The sequence below is a fragment of the Myodes glareolus genome, chromosome 5, assembly GCF_982192425.1.
Source record: "Myodes glareolus chromosome 5, mMyoGla1.1, whole genome shotgun sequence".
NCBI lineage: Eukaryota > Metazoa > Chordata > Mammalia > Rodentia > Cricetidae > Myodes > Myodes glareolus.
The window spans coordinates 2,221,733-2,240,740 of record NC_142030.1 but is presented as its reverse complement, the minus strand read 5'-3'; positions in this window follow the sequence as shown (position 1 = coordinate 2,240,740).

Here is a 19,008-nt window from a genome sequence, read left to right as displayed (position 1 = left end):
CCATACTTAAGGCACAACAGGAGACACTGTGGGTTTCGTGTTTCTGAGGAAGAGTAGTCAGTCTTTACTCAGCCCCACACTGTTCCAGGGTCAGCAACTGATAATAGTTAAATGGAGGGGCAGTGTGAGGAAGAAAGGACGGAGCAAGAGAGTCTCAAAAGCCATGCAAACAGAAAGGGTGGTGGCCAGCAGCTGGCCTGGCTAAGGGACCCATTAATAGACATCTGTCTTCTGTCTAGTTGAAAGATAAAAGGTATAGTCACCTAGATAAACAAAAGGCTGTTTGCAAAGTGTCCTCACAGCTTTTATGGCTCTGGTCACAGTATAACCTGGCTCTATCCAATAAAGAGCCATACTTTTCTCCTTTCACTGCATTCCAGGTGCCCCAGCCCCACCCCTGGCCCAGACATGCAGTTTCTTGTTCTTCCTGGGATCTCACATCAGAAGCCGGAAGCTCCAGCTCCCTCTTACCTAGTTTTCAGCTTGCAAGTTTAGACTGTTCCCAGGTTTAGGCAAAAAATTCATCCTGTCTCCAGAGAAGCAGTCTGAGCATTACTTGCTGAATATTGGAAAACAATGCCCTCTCTCCCCAAAATATTGATATTCATCTTCAACAAGGAGATCCTATGTGAGTATAACCTAATAGCTGAGAACTTAGCCATTGTCTCTATGCCTCTTGTAAAAGTTTCCTATTACACGCACTCACACACACACGCACACACACACACACACACACACACACACATAAATAAATAAATAAAAAATCCTGAAAAATTCTTTGTACAGGTTTGGTGTGTGTGTGTGTGTGTGTGTGTGTGTGTGTGTGTGTGTGTGTGACAGAGAGAGAGAGAGAGAGAGAGAGAGAGAGAGAGAGAGAGAGAGAGAGAAGTCTTCCTGCACAGGTGGCTGAAGCCGACATTGCACTCCTGCTTCTCTTGCTCCCATGCCTGGCTAACCATGTCTAGATTCATTGGTGTTCTCACTCTGTGTGTGTGTGTGTGTGTGTGTGTGTGTGTGCACGTGCACAGGTGTATGATGTTAAAGATGGAACACAGGGCCTCTCGCACTAAACAATTATCCATCGCTGAGTATAGCTCCAACCCTTATGGTCTAATTTACCAGTTCTTCTTATTGACAAAGTTCTTTTGTGCATTTCAATTCCTCGGTAGTCCAGTTATATAGAAAAAATAAACTGGGTGGTGATGGTGCATTCATTTAATTCCAGCACTTGGGGGCAGAGCAGGCATAACTCTGTGAGTTTGAGGCCAGCCTGGTCTTGAGTTCCAAGATAGCCAGGGCTTCACAGAGAAACTCTGTCTCAAAAGAAAGAAAAAGAAGAAAGAAAGAGAGAAAGAGAGAAAGAGAGAAAGAGAGAGAGAGAGAGAGAGAGAGAGAAAAGAGAGAGAGAGAGAGAGAGAGAGAGAGAGAAAGGAAGGAAGGAGAAGAAGAAGAAGAATAAGGAGGAGGAGGAGGAGGAGGGAAGGAAGAAAGAAAAATGAAAAGAACAGAGAAAAAGAAAGAAAATAAATGCTTGCTCCTCATTTTTGTCAGTTTTCAACAGAAGTTGGGCACTAAATCCTCCAGTCTTCTGTGCTCTTCTTTTTAGACTCATGAAGTAGTGGAGCTGTAAACAGAATGTAATGTAATGCCTTGCACACACTATATATAAGGTTTGAAGATGCCTGTGTAGTATCTGGCAACATCTTTAGAAAGACAAACCCATGTTCTAATGGAAACTACACAAAGTGAGCAAGGCTTTGTCCAAGATTGCCAATGGGGCCAGGGAAAACACCGTTTAAGGCTACATCTCAGGTCCTGATAATGTCTGAAATTTAAAACATGGTAACAGGCTGGAGAGATGGTAGTAAAGTGTCTACTGCCAGCATAAGGACCTCAGTTTGGGTAACCAGAAGCTATCTGCAAACAAGTCCATGTCTGTAACCCCAGCATATTCCAGGCTCAGTGAGAGATCCTGCCTCAAAAAGTAAGATTGAAAGCTGGACATGAGGGCACATGCCTTTAATCCCAGCACTTGGGAGGCAGAGGCAGGTGGATCTCTGTGAGTTTGAGGTCAGCCTGGTTCACAAAGGGAGTTCCAGGACAGCCAAGGCTACACAGAGAAACCCTGTCTTAAAATATAAACAAACAAAAAAGAAAGATGGAGAATGATTGTGGAAGACACCCAGAGGGCTTACACACACACACACACACACACACACACACACACACACACACACACCACAGAATAAATAAAAGATCACCAGGGAGTGAGCCATCAGAAGTCGAACATAACAATTCAGATGTCCCATATTCTAGTTTTAGGAGACTTTGGGGAAAGTGTGTGTGCATATGTGCCTGCGTATGCACATATATGTGTTTCTGGGCCCTCCTAGTGGTCCTTTAACACACAGTTTCCTACATACTAGATTTTTTCACCGAATTATATAAATGTCTTTTCCCACACACAGACCCATCCTGTCTTTCGAGAGTCCTGACAGAAATTATTCACATCAACTGACAAAATTATGAAATAAGCTTAGTTACTCATTCAGAAATCTTTACTGAACACTTGCCATTTTCCGGGTGCTGTGCCGGCAGCTGAAGAAGGATAGGATTCGCACCAGCCTCCTCGGGGAGTGCTCCGTGCTGTCTGGGTTCAGACGGGCATGAGGACAGCTACAAGCCGCTGTGATAAATGGGGACACTTGGAGGGCCGTCTATGCTGACTCGAGTCTCGGCTCTCTGCTCTCAGGACGAGCAGCTGTCGATCAGGGCATCCACTCAGCTATCCGCAGATCAGCAGATCGTCTACTGACCGCATGAGCAGAGGTGTGTGGGGTGTAAATGGGATCTTCAGGCGCTATGCCACAATCTAGGCTGCCCCTGGACGCCACAGTACTCACTGGGCAGTGAGAAATAAGCTCCTTCCAGGTAGAACTGGCTCCAGAAAATGAAATTATGTTTCCCTCTTTCTATTCCTAACAGGTGCCCAGGGCCTGGAATATAATAACTTTTATTTTCAGTCTTTTGAGACAGGGTCTCAAGCTCCCCCAGCCTCAACCTCCTAAGTCCTGGCATCACAGGTGCACAGAGCCCTCCCCACTAGCCATAGTAACCCCCTTTAAAAAGCAGTGACTTTGGGGCTGGAGAGATGGCTCAGTGGTTAAGAGCACTGGCTGCTCTTCTAGAGGTCCTGAGTTCAATTCCTAGCACCCACATGGTGGCTCACAGCCATCTGTAATGAGATCTGGTGCCCTCTTCTGGCATGCAAGCACACATGAAAGGAATGTTGTATACATAATAAATAAATAAAATCTAAAAAAAAAGCAGTGACTTTAAATAAATATTCTTCCTGAGCATCGACTTACCAGTAGATATAGACTACAGATGAAAATATTTCGTCTGTTTGACAAATATTTGAAAATATTTCGTCTGATGTGAGGACAGACTTCAGAGGCTACAGTAGATAGTTTATCATGGCCCCCTCTACTGGAGGGCTGTGTAACTGCACTCTGCTTTCCATTATTTTCTGGTGAGGGTTCACAAGTACAGGCAGCGCCAGGTTATTCGTTTATCAAACAGGAAGCAGTTACTATGTTGCAGTCACAACATCAGACATCAAGGGCTTAAAAAGCCCAAACTTCAGACTTTTCCTTTGAAGATCTCAAGCCCAAATTGGGAGACAAAGCCGTTCGCCAGTAATTACATTGTTGTAGGCTGAAAAAACGCACAAAGGGTTGCAGGAACCCACAGGATAAAGTCAGCCGAGTTGTGATGCAAAGAATGGAGAAGTTCTTGCATAAAGAAGGGGTGGCAAAGGGGATGGGGCAAGTGGGGGTTTCTAGGGAAAATGTGTGAGAAAAAATGTTACAGGCAGAGGGATTGGGATGGGCGAGGTGCCCAGGTATGTTTGGAAACTGCAAGTGTCCTGGAGCTTCTGGTGAGCTCTCAGAAAGTCAGGCAGGTGAGGAGCCCTTGCATGGAAGCCCTGGATTCCTTGCTGAGGCATTTAGTTTTGATGTCATAAAAAACAATGAGCTCTTAAAGGATTTCACCCAAAAAAGTTATATGATAGGATTTGGACTTCAACATTTCCGAGAAATCACACTGATGTCTGGTGTGTATGTGTGACAATGTGACAAGGCTGTTACGTCTTCCCTGCTGATGCTTTTCCGAGTGTCATGGTTTGAGACTGTTGTGAACTGTCTGTCATTAAATGGTGACCAGCCACGTCCATGCTGCATATGTGGATCACTGTGTGGGTATAGTTACACACAATGAGGTACCGTAGTCCCTGAGGGTTTGCTCTCAGCATGGGCTCACAGACTGCATCAAGATGCCCATGTTAGTCTTGAGACTCCAATTAGTCTTGCAGATGTAATGGTCCTGGAAGAGGCCAGATGCATGTGTATGGTGGGAGCCTATGGAGAAATGTAGGAAGCTAGAAAGCCATAAGTATCTGGGAGTGTGGAAGGAGACTGCTCGCTTGTTTCCCGGTCTCCCAGACCTGAATAATCACACAAAACTATATTCATTACAACACTGCTTGGCCTATTAGCTCAGACTTCTTATTAGCTAACTCTTACATCTTAAATCAATCCATTTCTATTAATCTGTGTATTGCCACAAGGTTGTGCTTACTGGAAAGGTTCGGGGCATCTGTCTCCATCAGCAGCTACACGGTGTCTCCCTGACTCTGCCTACTCTCCATATATATCCCTTCCAGCCTGGCTATATTCTGCCCTGTCATAGGTCAAAGCAGCTTTATTCATTAACCAATAAAAGCAACATATATGCAGAAGGACACCCCACATCATGGGACCACCAAATGAAGGTAGCTGCCTTGACTTGACGATAGCTTGTCCTCTTAAAAACTTGTGTTTAAATTTGATTTCTATTGTGAAGGTGTTGACAAACCCTTTGGAGGTATTGGGTTTATGAGGACTCTGCCCTCAGGTGGGATGAATCCTGCTCTCAGGGTTAATTTTCCAGGGAGCAAATGAGTTCTTAAGGGACTGGATTAGTTACCATAGCAAAGTTGCTACAAAGAGGGGCTGCCCTTTGGGCATTCCTACGCTCTTGACAGATCCTAGCACCATGCTCCTGGATTTCCAACCTCTAGAACTGTGTGTTAAACAAGCATACATTTTTTTGTTTGATTGTTTTGTTTTGTTTTCAGCAACAGGAAATGAACTGAGCAAGAAATCAAACAAAATCACTTGCTGCAATACAGGAAATAGAGATCTTAGAGCCCTTCATAAAGAGACCCCGAGAATAGAGACCCAGGAGTCTGCAGGGATGAGGTTCAGGAGAGGAGGACAAGCCATTGTGCTAACCAAGATGGAGCACTCACAGAAGAGAAGGAAAGATGATACTGTGTCACACTTGTTGACTGGTTCCTCTCAGAAAAACAGGTCTGTAATGGGGCTGAAATGGAGGTCGCTGAGCTGGGATTCTCCCGATACAAATCCCATGTCATGTTCAATAGTAAATAACTCTTACATTCCATATTTGCCATCAGACTCAGTGTATGACCTGAAAGTTATTTGTTGGCTGAGGAATTAGTGATTTTTAATGGATTTTATTTTGTGTGTTCTAGTATTTTGCCTACATGCATGTATATGCACCACATGCAGGAATGGTGCCCATGGAGTTCAGAGAGAGTATCTGATCTCCTTAAACTCAAGTTATAGATGGTTTCTGCTGCCATGTAGATGCTGGGAACCAAATCCAAGTCCTTTGTAAGAGCAGTAAGAGCTCTAAACCATTTCTCTAATCCCAGTAATTACTAATTTTTACACCCCTGTGATGTGAGTATATATTGAAGGTCAGGAGGATTTATGCAAAAGAACAAAATAACGTCCTTGGCCTAAGGGAACTCGCATTCCAGAGGGAGGAGCAATCAGAGATCTGTTAGTCAGAGGTCTCAGAAGTCTCAGTGGGTGCAAGTAGTAGCCCTGTAAGCATAAAGACCTACGTTCAAATTCCCAACATCTACATAAAAACCAAGCCCGGCAAAGACAGATGGGTACTAGGAGCTTGCTGGCCACCCAGTCATTTGAAATGTCAAGCTTCAGGTTCTGTGAGAGACCTTGCCTCAAAGGAACATGGCAAAGAGTGATAGAAGATATCTAACATCTTCCTCTGGCCTCCACATAAATGCACACGGACACATGTACATGTGTGTATGTGCATTGGCATAGACATGTGCACACACCCCCACACACATGATGGGTTGATCAGCTATTAATCATTTTAATGTATCAATTTTAAAAGACTGTATCTTTAATGTATGTGTTGTATTAAATGTATCTTTTAGGTATATATTTAATGTATCAACTTTAAAAGAATAAGTTATAGGCGCTAGGGAGATAGTTCAGCAGTTAAGAGCACTTGCTGCTCTTCCAGAAGATCCCAGTTGAGTTTTGAGCACCATTATTGGGCAGCTCACAATCCCCTGTAACTCGAGCTCCATGGAACCCAACACCCTTTTCTGGCCTCCACAGGCAACTTCCACACACATGATACACACACATACAGATTAAAAATAAAAATAAGTCTTAGAAAAAAACCCAATCTATAAAGAGCAAAGGCATTGTCATCTTGGAGAACAAGATGGAAAGACACACTGATTCCAGGGGATGGGTTCCTGGCCTGAACAGAAAGAAGAAAGGGAGCTGAACACCAGTATTTCTCTCTCTCTCTCTGACTTTAGAGTGAATGTACAACATGCACCTCACATTCCGGTCACCATGCTTTCCCCGCCAGGATGGACTGTATCCCCTCAAACTGTGAGACACAATTAACCCTTCCTTCATTCCTTAAGTTGCTTCTGCCGGGTGCTTACTAACAGCAACACAAAAGAGATATTTTGGGTCACAGTTTGGGAGGTCTCTGGTCCTTTGGGCCCTTTTCTCCTGAGCCTGTGCAGAGAAGGCACATTCTGATGGAGCATGGGGCATTCCAAAACCTTTTTATCTCAGGGTCAGGATGGAAGAGAACAAGACAAGGGCCAGGGCTCTTCCCCTTTTCATTTGAAGGCATCCCAGTAGTCCTCAACGTTCAAGGTTTCTTCCATTTTCTGATAATATCACAAGCTCTTTGGGGTACATTTAAGACTCTGAGAACAGAAGCCAAGCCTCCAAGACATCATGGCATCACTATATCATAAGTTCATGTGTATTATATTACATTATATATGTACACATATTTATTTGAAAACTTCATACAAGCAGATAATATATTTTAATGACAATCACTCTCCATTTCTCCCTCAGCTACTCCCAAATTTATCACCCTCCTACCTCCTCCAAAATTTGTATCTTTTTTTCTCTCTAGTTTCTGACTTAATGTATACTGCCCCTATACTCATGGGTCTGAAGTCAGCTCTTCACTCTTGTCAACTGCCAATAGTTCCTGAACTAGGGGTTGGGGGTCTCATGAGCACCTCCCCTCCATGCTGGAATATTGACTGGCTTGATCTAGTTTGGATCTTTTGCAGGCAGCCAAAGCGCCTGTGAATTCATGAGCTCAGCGGGCCTGTCCTGTCCAGAAGACTCTGACTCTGACAGTCTTTCTGCCTCCTCTTATGCTGTGCTGGGTAGTTTTATGTCAACTTGACACAAGCTAGGTCATCAGAGAGGAGGGAGCCTCAGTTGAGTAAATGCCTCTGTAAGATCTGCCTGTAGACATTTTCTGTCTTAGTGATAGATGGGGGAGTGTCCAGCCCATTGTGGGTAATGTCATTCCTGGGCTGCTGGTCCTGGGTTCTATAAGAAAGCAGGCTGAGCAAGTCATGGGAAGCAAACCAGTAAGCTGTTCTCCTTTGTGGCCTCTGCATCAGATTCTGCCTCCAGGTTTCTCCCCTGCTTGAGTTCCTGTCCTGACAGCTTTTGATGATGAACTGTTATATGGACTGTGAATAAAATAAACCCTCTACTCCCCAAGTTGTTGTGGTCATGGTGTTTCATCACAACAACAGTAACAATTGTGTGTGTATGTGTGTACACGTGTGTGTGCGCACGTGTGTGTGTGTGTGTGCATGCGTGTGTGCATGTGAGAGATTCTTTAATGAAAGTGTAAGCTATATACTGAGCTCAAAGAGTGAGTGACTAATACAACCTGGGATGGCCTGACCTGGGCACAGAGCAGGTTTCCAAATTCATCCATCACATGCTGTCTTGCTTATGGAAACCATGACTCCTCGTGGCACAGTCAGCCTGTGTGTGTGACGACTTACGGGAGAAGGAAGGGGGCGGGGGAATTCCGAGGCAGAGCCCAGAGCTTCACACCTGCTAGATCAGAGCTTCACCACTGAGCCAAGTCCCCAGCCTTGTGAATCTTGCTTTATAAAAAATGAAAATTTATAATCTTAGCACCTTCTGTAATCATAGAAGTGAAAAGGCAGGAGCGGGAAGATTGTGAGTTCAAGGTCATCCTCTGAAACTGTCTGCCTTTCTGCTGCGGTGATAAAACACAGACAAAGGGTTCATATTTCCACATCACAGTTCAGCATGGAGAAAAGGCAGGGCAGTTCAGGGAGAGAACCTGGAGGCAGGAACTGAAGGAAAGCCCCTAGAAGGTGCTGCTAACTGGCTTACTCCCCGTGGCTCACTCAGCCTGCTTTCTGACACAGCCCATGACCACTTGCCAGGGATTGGAACTGTCCACCAGGAGCTGGGCTCTCCCACATCTATCAGTAATCAAGAAAATGCACCATAGACGTGCCCACATGCAATAGAGGCAATTCCTCTACTGAGGCCCCTTCTTCTCTGCTGACTCTCTTGTCTATGTTGGGTTGACAAAAATCTAACCAGTATAGAAACAAAGCAAGCTGGGGCTACGTGAGACCCCGGGTCTATAATTACCATTTGCTTTAATTAATGCTCCCTGAAACCAGGGTTGGCTCTTTAAAAAAACAAGATGACCTTGGAAAGTTGAGAGAAACACCCAGAGAATTATGTATTTCTGATCAAAAAATGAAAACTCCAACCTTTTGTCTAAGAAGGGGTAGATGAGGCTTAAAGTCTTAGAAGCCGGGCGGTGGTAGCGCATGCCTTTAATCCCAGCACTTGGGAGGCAGAAGCAGGTGGATCTCTGTGAGTTCGAGGCCAGCATGGTTTACAAGAGCTAGTTCCAGAACAGGCTCCAAAGCTACAGAGAAACCTGTCTAAGAACAAAACAAACAAACAAACAAACAAACAAACAAACAAAAAAGTCTCTGAGCTTTGGCCTCCTGTTGAAAGGACCGGATTGTTTTTAATCAACAACCCCAGTGATGAGTTCTATAGGAAGTCATTCTTTCTTCCCCAAGGCTGTCATCTCCAGGCTGGCTATGGAGGCACAGGCTTGTGATTTCAGTTCTCAGGAGGCTGGGCTAGAAGAGTTTTGAGTTCAGAGCTGGCCTGGGCAATATAGCAAGATTCAGTCGCACAACAAAGCAAAACCAAGGGACGCTAATGTCAGTACTGCTGCAGCCTGGCTGTGCTTAAGGGCAACCAACCTTCTCCTCACTCTACCTGCTTCTCAACTTCCCATGCTTAGCTCAGGCTACCAGACAGGAACCAGCTCCTGATGGTGCTGCTGACAGGGTCCACACTCCTGGGGTCCCAAGAGTGTGGCCATGTTTCTTGACTTCATATAACTTCAAGGCTGGGGCCAGCCTCAGGCTGTTTCCATGGTGTCCGTTCCTATGGTCAGTTCATGGACCTGGGTCAACCATCCAGAGTCTGGCCTTTCCTGTGAGGAAGTTCAGTGTCTCTCACCGAGACTCTCTCAGACACCCCTAGTTTATTAGCTCATCTGGTATGTTCTGGTGACCCTAATCTCAGAGTCTAGGTTGATCACATCCAGTGTGGGCTGTGGTTAGGCTGTTGAGTGACCATTTGCTGTATAGGCAATATTTCTATTAAGTTAAACTGAATGAAGCATCCAGGGTGGGGAAGCTTTGACTATGTTTCTCCTAGGGAAGAATGGGTAAGTGCTCATGGTGGGGGTGGCTCTTGGGGCAATGAGCTGCCTCTGAGTATAAGTGTGAGTAAGTAGGTGTGTGGCGCTCTCTCTCTCTCTCTCTCTCTCTCTCTCTCTCTCTCTCTCTCTGTGTGTGTGCGTGTGCGTGCGTGTGTGTGTGTGTGTGTGTGTGTGCGTGCGTGCAGAGGGGGGGTCTGACTGATGATGTGTGAGTGTGTACATACTCATTCCCTGAAGAGGAGGGGGCTGTGCTCTCAGGTTCTGCTGACATACTCTTCTGAGCTCTAGGGTTCATTTTTGTGATTTCTTGAAATCAATCAATCAATCAATCAATCAATCTAGGGCAGAGCCAAAATAAAGGAATTAAAGATAGATTCTGGGTGGAGGAGGAATTTATCATCACTTGCTAATTTACAAAAAGGATTTATTTGTGTGCATGTGTCTGTATTTGTGTGTGTGAATGTGACAGGGGTGTGCCCATAGAGCCTAGGAAGGGGCGTAGAATTCTCACTGGAATTGGAGTTACAGTTGGTTGTGAACCCAATGTGCTAGGGACCAGACTCAGGTCCTCTGGAGGAACAGTAAGTGATCTTAACTGCCAAGCCCTCTTTCCGGCCCCTACTTCTCTAATCTGAATAATCAACAGTCCAAAATTCTTGAGCACACAGGCATAAATCTTGCTCTGCCAACTGTGGCCACACAGAGATCTCTGTAGTAATATCTGGCCTGTTATGTAGTTGTCAAAACTTAATCACACTCTAGGTGTGCCAGGAAGCCCTACAGCTGTATGCTGGGATTCCCGGGAATGCAGAGAGAGTTGAGAGTTGCTAATTCTGTTGTTATGAGTAGATTAATTTGGCACAGCTTAGAAACCCTGAACTTTTCTCCTTGCTACAGAGTTACAGAATGAAATCTTCTATAGACTTATTCATCATCTTGTTCCATAGAGGAAGCACAGCCTGGACACAAGACAAGGAGAATTCCATCCAGGGCCTCTCAGCACACCCTTGGGCTGCTCTGTCATGGTGTGAGCAGCTCCTGGCCACTACACTGCAATAGCCCCCTGTAGAATCAAAGAAGCCCTTCTAATGTCAGAACCCTTGGGCTGGGAAGTGAGACCGTGGTAGTTACCACTGGGAACCAAATCAGGGCTGACATGGTAAGTAGCTCCAGGCTTTCCTATTTCTCAGGTGATTCCAATCCAGCAGACAGACAACCACAGGTCTCAGGAGACTGTGAGCTCTCTGCCTGGAGGACAGGGTGCCTTTTCCTGCAGGAGATTCATCTGGAAAGGTAAAACGGAACAATCAAGGCAGCCCAGGGTGGGAAAGGCAGGGAGGAGGGGTTGGACTGGCCACCTCCTGGGAGAGTGAGGTAGGTGTTCCTTACAAGAAGTGAGGTTTCTTTGGGGCAATGAGAAAAACTGCTCTTAATGATGTTAATTATAACAGGGCATTGCTCCTCTCTGCGGAGCGTTTCATCTTCAAAGGGTGCCCAGGCTGCAGTGGGAATGCTTGACATGAAAGTATCTAGGTTTAAGAACCGAAGTGGAGGGATTGTGGCGACAGAGCTGGCTGGCCTGGTGCAGGCTGGGCACCCCCAAAGGGGCCTGCAGAACCAGCACCCAAAGAATTCCTCGTTGCAAAGTAAGGACGTGGCTGAGGGGAGGGTCTGTGTTCAGCAGCTGCCCACTCTACCCCAGTGGGACCGGAGAGGTTGTATGTATCAGTCTTAGCTCAGGTCCCAAAAGCAATAAATGTCAGTAAGGGGTGGCTATAAAACCAGAGGCACTCGGATAAGTTTGAAATTCAGACAAAATGAATAAATTTGTTGTTGGTTAGAAATTCAAATTATACTCCATGGCCTGTGTTATGTGGTAAAACTGGTAGCTTTGCCTTTCCATGGGTGATCTAGAACACACACACACACACACACACACACACACACACACACACGTTGGAGACTGCAGACCACCAGACCCTGAATCTTCTGTAAACAATGTGTTTTCCTCTGCTCTGAGCAGCCTGCAGCTGCTCCAAGCACGAGACCCTGATGGCAAGGGAGTGGCTTCTGATGGTCTGCAGCTGAAAGATCCCGAGTGCCGGGACATGGCCAGAGCCCTTTATAAGCTGCCCCTGAGCAAAATAAAGGGGGCATTCTTGGGGAATTCAAGGATGACCCATGTTTCTGTCTCTGCATCTTTGTGTGTTTAAATCCCCAGGCTCTTGCCCGAGACTCGCAAACCGTCTTGTAGAGCAGGCGATGCACTACAGGCATAGTACATGTAGTAGCACGGACTGTACACACATACACACACACACACACACATGTACGCAGGCACACACTGCATACACACAAACATGCACAGGCATGTGCACACACTGCATATACACAAACATGCACAGGCACGCATGCACAGACATGTGCGCACACACACACGCATGCATGCACGCACGCACACATGTACACATTGCATACAAATGTACAGGTACTCATGCACAGACACATACACACATGCATGCACGCATGCCTGTACACACTGCCTACTCACAAACATACAGGTACTCATGCACAGACACATACACACATGCATGCACACATGCCTGTACACACTGCCTACTCACAAACATACAGGTACTCATGCACAGACACGCGCACGCACACACACACACACACACGATGCACTACTCCCATCTGCCAATCCAGGCCTGAGAGATCAGCAAGTCAGGCCTCATTCTACTCGGGGCCCAGAAAACAAGGACTCTGCAGACCCAGCCTAACCCACCTTTGTCTACCACTCTGGCCAGGGGGATAGTAGGACAATCGGGCCTTCCCTGAGGCCTCTGTCTGTGACTTTCAACTTGGAGTTCTCCTGGAATGGGGTCTGAAGATCTTGTCTACACTACCCTCTGTCTTTTGTCTCCATAGCTTGACCTCTTCCTTCCACTCCAACTCAAGGAGAAGCCTGTGCCCACCCGTCACCCGAGACTGCCAGCGTGGAAAACCCTCCGACAAGACAGAGGGAAATGGTCACTGGGCTGACATCAGCTTCCTGCCCAGGCTGTGGAATCCGGCTGCCAGGCGGGTCTGGGCCTGAACTAGAGATGCCAACACTCTCCCAGTCTGGGCGGGAAGAGAGGGCAGGTTGCTACTTGTAACTGGGAGGCTGCATGTCTGCTCTGGGTCAGAGCGAAACTCCCAGGGTTTCCAGACACGGAGTCTCACGGAGAGTTTCCCAGGCTCCTAAAGCTCCAGGTCCTGCCCCTGGGCTCAGTCAGGGTCAAAGGCAGAGTGGCTGCAACATCCTCTCCCCCCCCTGCCCCCCGCCCCGGGAAAGACAGATGGTCACACATTCACATCCTGGGATATGACTTCAGGCCTCTGGGCCAGATTAACATTCCAGCATGGAAGCCTCAAGTTCCCCTTATGACCTAATAGAAAAGTCAGCAGCACAACAGGCTGGGCAGCTTCCTACTCCTTGTGAACCAGGCCTGGACCTGGATAAAGTACGTTTCAAAAATAAATAACAGCATTCATTTAAAGAAAATGAAAGGGGCCCAGAGGGGTCTTTGTGGGTGGCTGGTGGGAATTCATGTACATAGGGGCAGCTTTGCTTTCCTCAAAAGGCAGAATTTTGGGAGAACCCCCCCCACCCCAAGTTCATATTGGTAACCATAGAGAATCATCTTGGAGAGTCTGATCTGCTGGGACAGGTCTGTAATCCCAGCTACTTTGGGGGCTGAGGCAGGGGAAGCAAGTTTAAAGACAGACTAGACAATTTAGTGAGATGTTGTTTCAAAGTAAAAATAAAGAGGGCTGGGGATACAGTTCAATGAGACTGTGTTTGCTTAGCACATTCGAGGCCCTGGGTTCAATCCTCCATTGAAGGAGAAAGGGGAGGAGAGGAATGGATGAGGAGGGGGAAGGGGATACTGTAGCCACATTTCTCCATGTGCATATATGAAAATGTCAAAACCAGGTATGTGGTGGCCCAGCACTCAGCAGGATCAGAAATTTAAAGTCATTCCTGACTACATAGAAGTTCAAGGCCAGCCTGGATATAGGCGATCCTTTTTTTTTTTTTTTAAAAAAATGAAGTAATATCACAAGAAACCCACCATTTTGTACAATTAACATATGTACTAATTAAAACATCAATAGGAAAATTGAAAGGAAAAAGAAAAACCATAATCAGCTGGGTAAAGATGAAAAAGGATAAGCAAGCAGCACATTTTACAGCAAAGTTTTTAACTTGATTTCTGAAAAAGAAATTACCCAGACTTTCTGGACAAGTTATGCTGGTTGTCAGAACAAGCCGGTGAACCTTCCTTCTGCTGTCTTACTCTTACCATCTCATCTCTGTTCATCTTTACCTGCCAATCAGGGCTTGCGGGGTGCAGATGAGGGGAGGAAGGGAGCGTGGGAGTGTGGGAGGGAGGGAGAAGGCATTATTTCAACTAGACCTAAACAGAAAGATTGGCTCATCTTTGAACCTCCAGCTCTGACTCGTGCTCTCTTAATATCTCTTAACTGAAGCCCCTGTCACCGCCCCCCACCACCACTACGGATGTGGCAGCCTTGCCCAGTCCTGCAAGGAATGTTTTGCCGATAGTAAGCAGGCTGTATTTTGAAACTTTCTGCCTACCCCAGGGGAGTTAGCTAGGCAGACATGGGGCCAGCACAGGCCTGGTAGGCCAGGGAGCCACTGCTGTGGCTGGCAGTTTAGCGATTGCAGGTCCTGAAATCACTGGAAGGGACAGGTGTGTTGGTGACCTTGTATCTGATTTGGCGGTCTGAACAGAATGAGAAGAAAAAGCAAACAAACAAACAAACCAAACTTGGTATCTGAATTTCTCTATGGATTTGAAAGTAGAAGGAACCATGTACAGGACAGTGGTCACAGCGGCCACAGGAGAAGCTACCCCGGGAAAGCAGAGAATAACAAAAAACTGCTCTCAGTGGGACTTCCTTGCAGGCCAGCTTGTCTATCTTAAAGTTCAGCAATTCAGACTTGACGCTGACCATATGCCCTTTTCAGAGAGCAAAGCTTTCCTGTGAGTGCCGGAGGATTTGAATTTAGGTCCTCCATGCTTGCAAAACAAGAGCTCTTACTCACTGAGCCTTTTCCTCAACCTTCATGTGTATTTTGTAAGACTCACGTCATTTAAAACTTACTGCGAATTTATGCGAAATTCATAAATCTTACAGAAAACCTGGCTTTCCCAGGGCAAACTGGGCTTTTGATTGGGAGGGCGACTACACGTCCTTGAGGAGAGGAGCTTCCCAGGTGGCCAGACCCTCACTGTGTCCAGACACACTTAACCTACAGAATATTGTCTGTTGGCTGCTGATAGCTTTTACACAAGCCCTCACAGTAAATGGGAAAGTTCAGCTCCACAGGAGGACACTTGGATCCCCTTAGACAGTTTCTGGTCTACCTCATCCCTGCTGATGTCATACCCCTGCTGACTGTGTCCTGACCTCCCACAGGACATCTCAGAACCATGGCAACACTATTCATCTTTCCTGAAATGGGTTCTCCTTCTATTCTTCTACTCGGAACACCAACGATACACTTCAAACATTGCCTTAAACACAGCTTCTTCCTTTGGGAAGAATTCCTGGAGGGAAAAGGCTAGGAGTCACGTGATCCTTCAAAATGCAAATAGCTCAGTTAAGACTTTGTTTGGGGCTGGGAGCTTTCTAACTGGTGACAGTTTGCCAAAAAGATCCAGTTTTCATAAATAAGACAATAACTAAATCTGGACATTACATGAAGGAATGTCTAAGAGACATGGAGAAGAGATGGTGTTACCATGCTCCGTAAGCAGTGCCTGTCAACCCAAGTGTCATTGCTATACACACTCCCACTGGCAGGGACTCCTTATTCAAAATCTGTAATTCCAGAGAGACTGATGCAGAAGGATGGGAGTTTAAGGCTACCCGTAACTGTAGGGTTAGTCCGAGGCCAGTCTGGGCTATGAGAGAATCTGTCTCAAAATAATCTAAAGTCAGGACAAATGCAATAAACAAGCAAAACCCAAAGTGTGTCGAGGAAGATAATCTTAAGCTGGTTGCAGGAAAGGGGGTTGGATGGTAAGGCATGAGTGGAAAAGGTGTCTGCAGGCAGAGAAGGCTTCCCAGCTCCCCACCTGGACCTGAGACACAGCAGTTGGCCTGTTCCTGCAGACACCTACACCTGCGTTGTCTCACGCCTCCACTTAGAGGCCTCAGGGCTCCCATAGTGCAGGACTCAGCCCTGGCTTCTCAGGCTACCATCCTACCACTCTCCCCTGGCTCACTCCCCACTCAGTCCTCCCCAGCCACACTGACTTCCCCATCTGTCCTGAGCTCACGGGTACACTCCTGCTTTAGATCCCTGGCACTCGCCTGCCACTCTTTCTGGGATGGCCTTCTTTCCGATATGGTCGGGAACCAAAAAGTCCTTCAGCTGCTCTGCTGCCCACCTGGGGCCTTTCACTCCCGAAAACTGCCATTTTCTTGCTGTTCTTAGGAATTGCCATTCACTGACAAGTTTGATGTTGCTCATTACCTGTCTCCTTTCCTAGAAAACAAGAGCCCTGAGAGCAGAAGCTGTCACCTGTCTGTCGTACTCACTGCTAAGCTCCCAGCAGCAACGACAGAGCCTGGCACATCTTCAGTACATAAAGCATATTTGTTGGCTGAGTGGATACAGTTGATTGTTTGGCAAACATTAAGCAGTGGTAGAAAGCTGGAGAAAGATGGGCTCGGAGCTCATGAGGGCTCCGGCACAGACTGGAGTCGGTCTGGGAGGTGAGCGCTGTAGCTGAAGATGAGGAAGTGATTGCAGCACCAGAGGAACACAGAAGTGGAAACAAAGCCCTTCAGTGGGAACAGAAGGAGACCACAGGACGGGGGAAGTTTCTCAAGGGAGGGAATCCCCTGGTGTCCAGCAGTTGCCCAGCGGCTGTTTCCCAAATGGTGAATGAAAAAGGATGTGGCATGTGAGGTGAACCCAGGGCTCTGGGCTGGTCCATTCGTGGGAGGTCTGAAACACTATAGCTCTAAAGGGTTCACCCAGCCAGGAGTTCTAAGGTATCACCAATGAACTCCTGTGTTCTGGTGGACTTTGGGAGCTGCACTTGGACAAAGCTGAGATTTAGGCTGTAGAAACAGGTAGGGTCTGGTCTGTGGGTGTCTATGGCGAGGGACCAGAACAAATGACCCCTTGAATACAAGTATACTAAAGCTTTGAGAAATGTGGGGGAATTTGTGTGGACAGGAGACTGGAGGGATCTCCTTGGGCATTCCAAAAGGGTGGGAAACCCTGCAAGCACCATCTTTGTCTCTTCCATGGAACCTTGAGGTTATTTCCCAGAAGGCTGGAAAGTGGACCAAGTTAAGAGAAAGCTCCAAGGTGGAGGGGTGAAAGGTCAGCCTACTACTTGGCCAAAACCCTCTTATTTATCCTTCCTGGGTTTTGTTCTTCAGAAATATTCACTTGGCTCTGAAATTCACGCTCAGGCCTCATTCCTGGTCCAACCCACAGAAGCGAAGTGCCCTATACTCTGCCCAAGCATCAGCGCGCAGACTCGCGTTTTGAGATTTTTTTCAGGTTTTATTGGATGAAGACGGGAGCCTGGAGTCGCGTTCACCATTGCCTAAAGATGGGAGTGTGGGTGGAGAACAGCAGCAGTAACAAGTCATGTTTGCTGATCCCCACCGTGCCCTAGTTAGTCCATTCAGTCCCTTTGTCATCCCCAAGAGACAGTCAGTGCTCTTATTAGCAGAGCAAGCTGAGGAAGATTCAATTAGGAGACACAGGAAAGCAAAGTTGAGGCGCATTTGAGCACACTTCATTTTTCTGAGGGTCTCTGTGCTGACTCTGAAATGTAACCACAGAACACACGTTCAGCAATGGAAACAGAAGTTCTCCTTCTTCTTCCCTGAAAAAATCAATTTTTAAAGCATTTTGTTGGGGGATGGAGAAATGGTACAGCAGTTAGGAGCACTTATTGCTCTTGACTCAACTTGAATTCCCAGCACCCACATGGCAGCTCACCACCATCTGTAATTCCAGTTCTAGGGGACATTATGCCCTCTTCTGCCTTCCTCAGGCCCGAGGGATGCATGTGGTGCACATAAATACCTGCAGGCAGGCAAAATCCTCACAATACAATAACAATACATAAATCTTGGGGCTGGAGAGATGACTCAGTGGTTAAGAGCACTTTCTGCTCTTGCACAGGACTGACTTTGGCTCTCAGCACCCACACAGCAGCTCACAACTGTCTGTAACTCTCATTCCAGGGGATACAAAGCCTCTTCTGACTTCCATGGCCTTCTGTGTACATGTGGCACACATGCATATAGTCAGGCACACAAATTTTTGTTTGTGTTGTATTCTGTGTATCTGTTGTATTCTGTCTAATAGTACTGAATGTTTTGCAGCTTGCAAGTCTCTTCTATTCTTTTGCTGATGTAATAGTTTGTATTCTAGTATTTTGTTGACTTCATTCCCTATCCTTTTTTGTTAGTTTTTTTTTTTAAAAATTGTACGTGTGTATGCACATTTGTGAATATTGGCATGTATATCCCAAGGTGTGTATGTGGAGTCAGAGAACCATTTCAGGTTTAGGCCTTGCCTTCCACGTTGCTTGAGGTCTCTTTGTTGTCCATTACTGCATATTCCAGCCCACAAGTTTCCAGAGATTCTTCTGTCTCACCTCGCCTAAGGAACACAACCTTGTTGGGTTTTGCATGGGTCTCTGAAACTCAAGCCTTCATTCTTGTAAGCCAATTGATTTACCCACTGAGGCATGTCTCAGCCGGTATTTGCTTGCTTTGTTCTTTTTTTTTCTTCAAAAGACAGGGCACCATGTAGCCCAGGCTGGCCTTGAACTATGCATGTGAGAACAACTTTTTGAAATTCTGATCCTCCTGCCTCCATGCCACGGTCATGAATGCTAGCATTGCAAGAGTGGCCCACCACACCTGGTGTTAAGCTGTGCTGAGGATCGAACCCAGGGCTTGGAGCGTGCTGGGCAAGCATTCTGT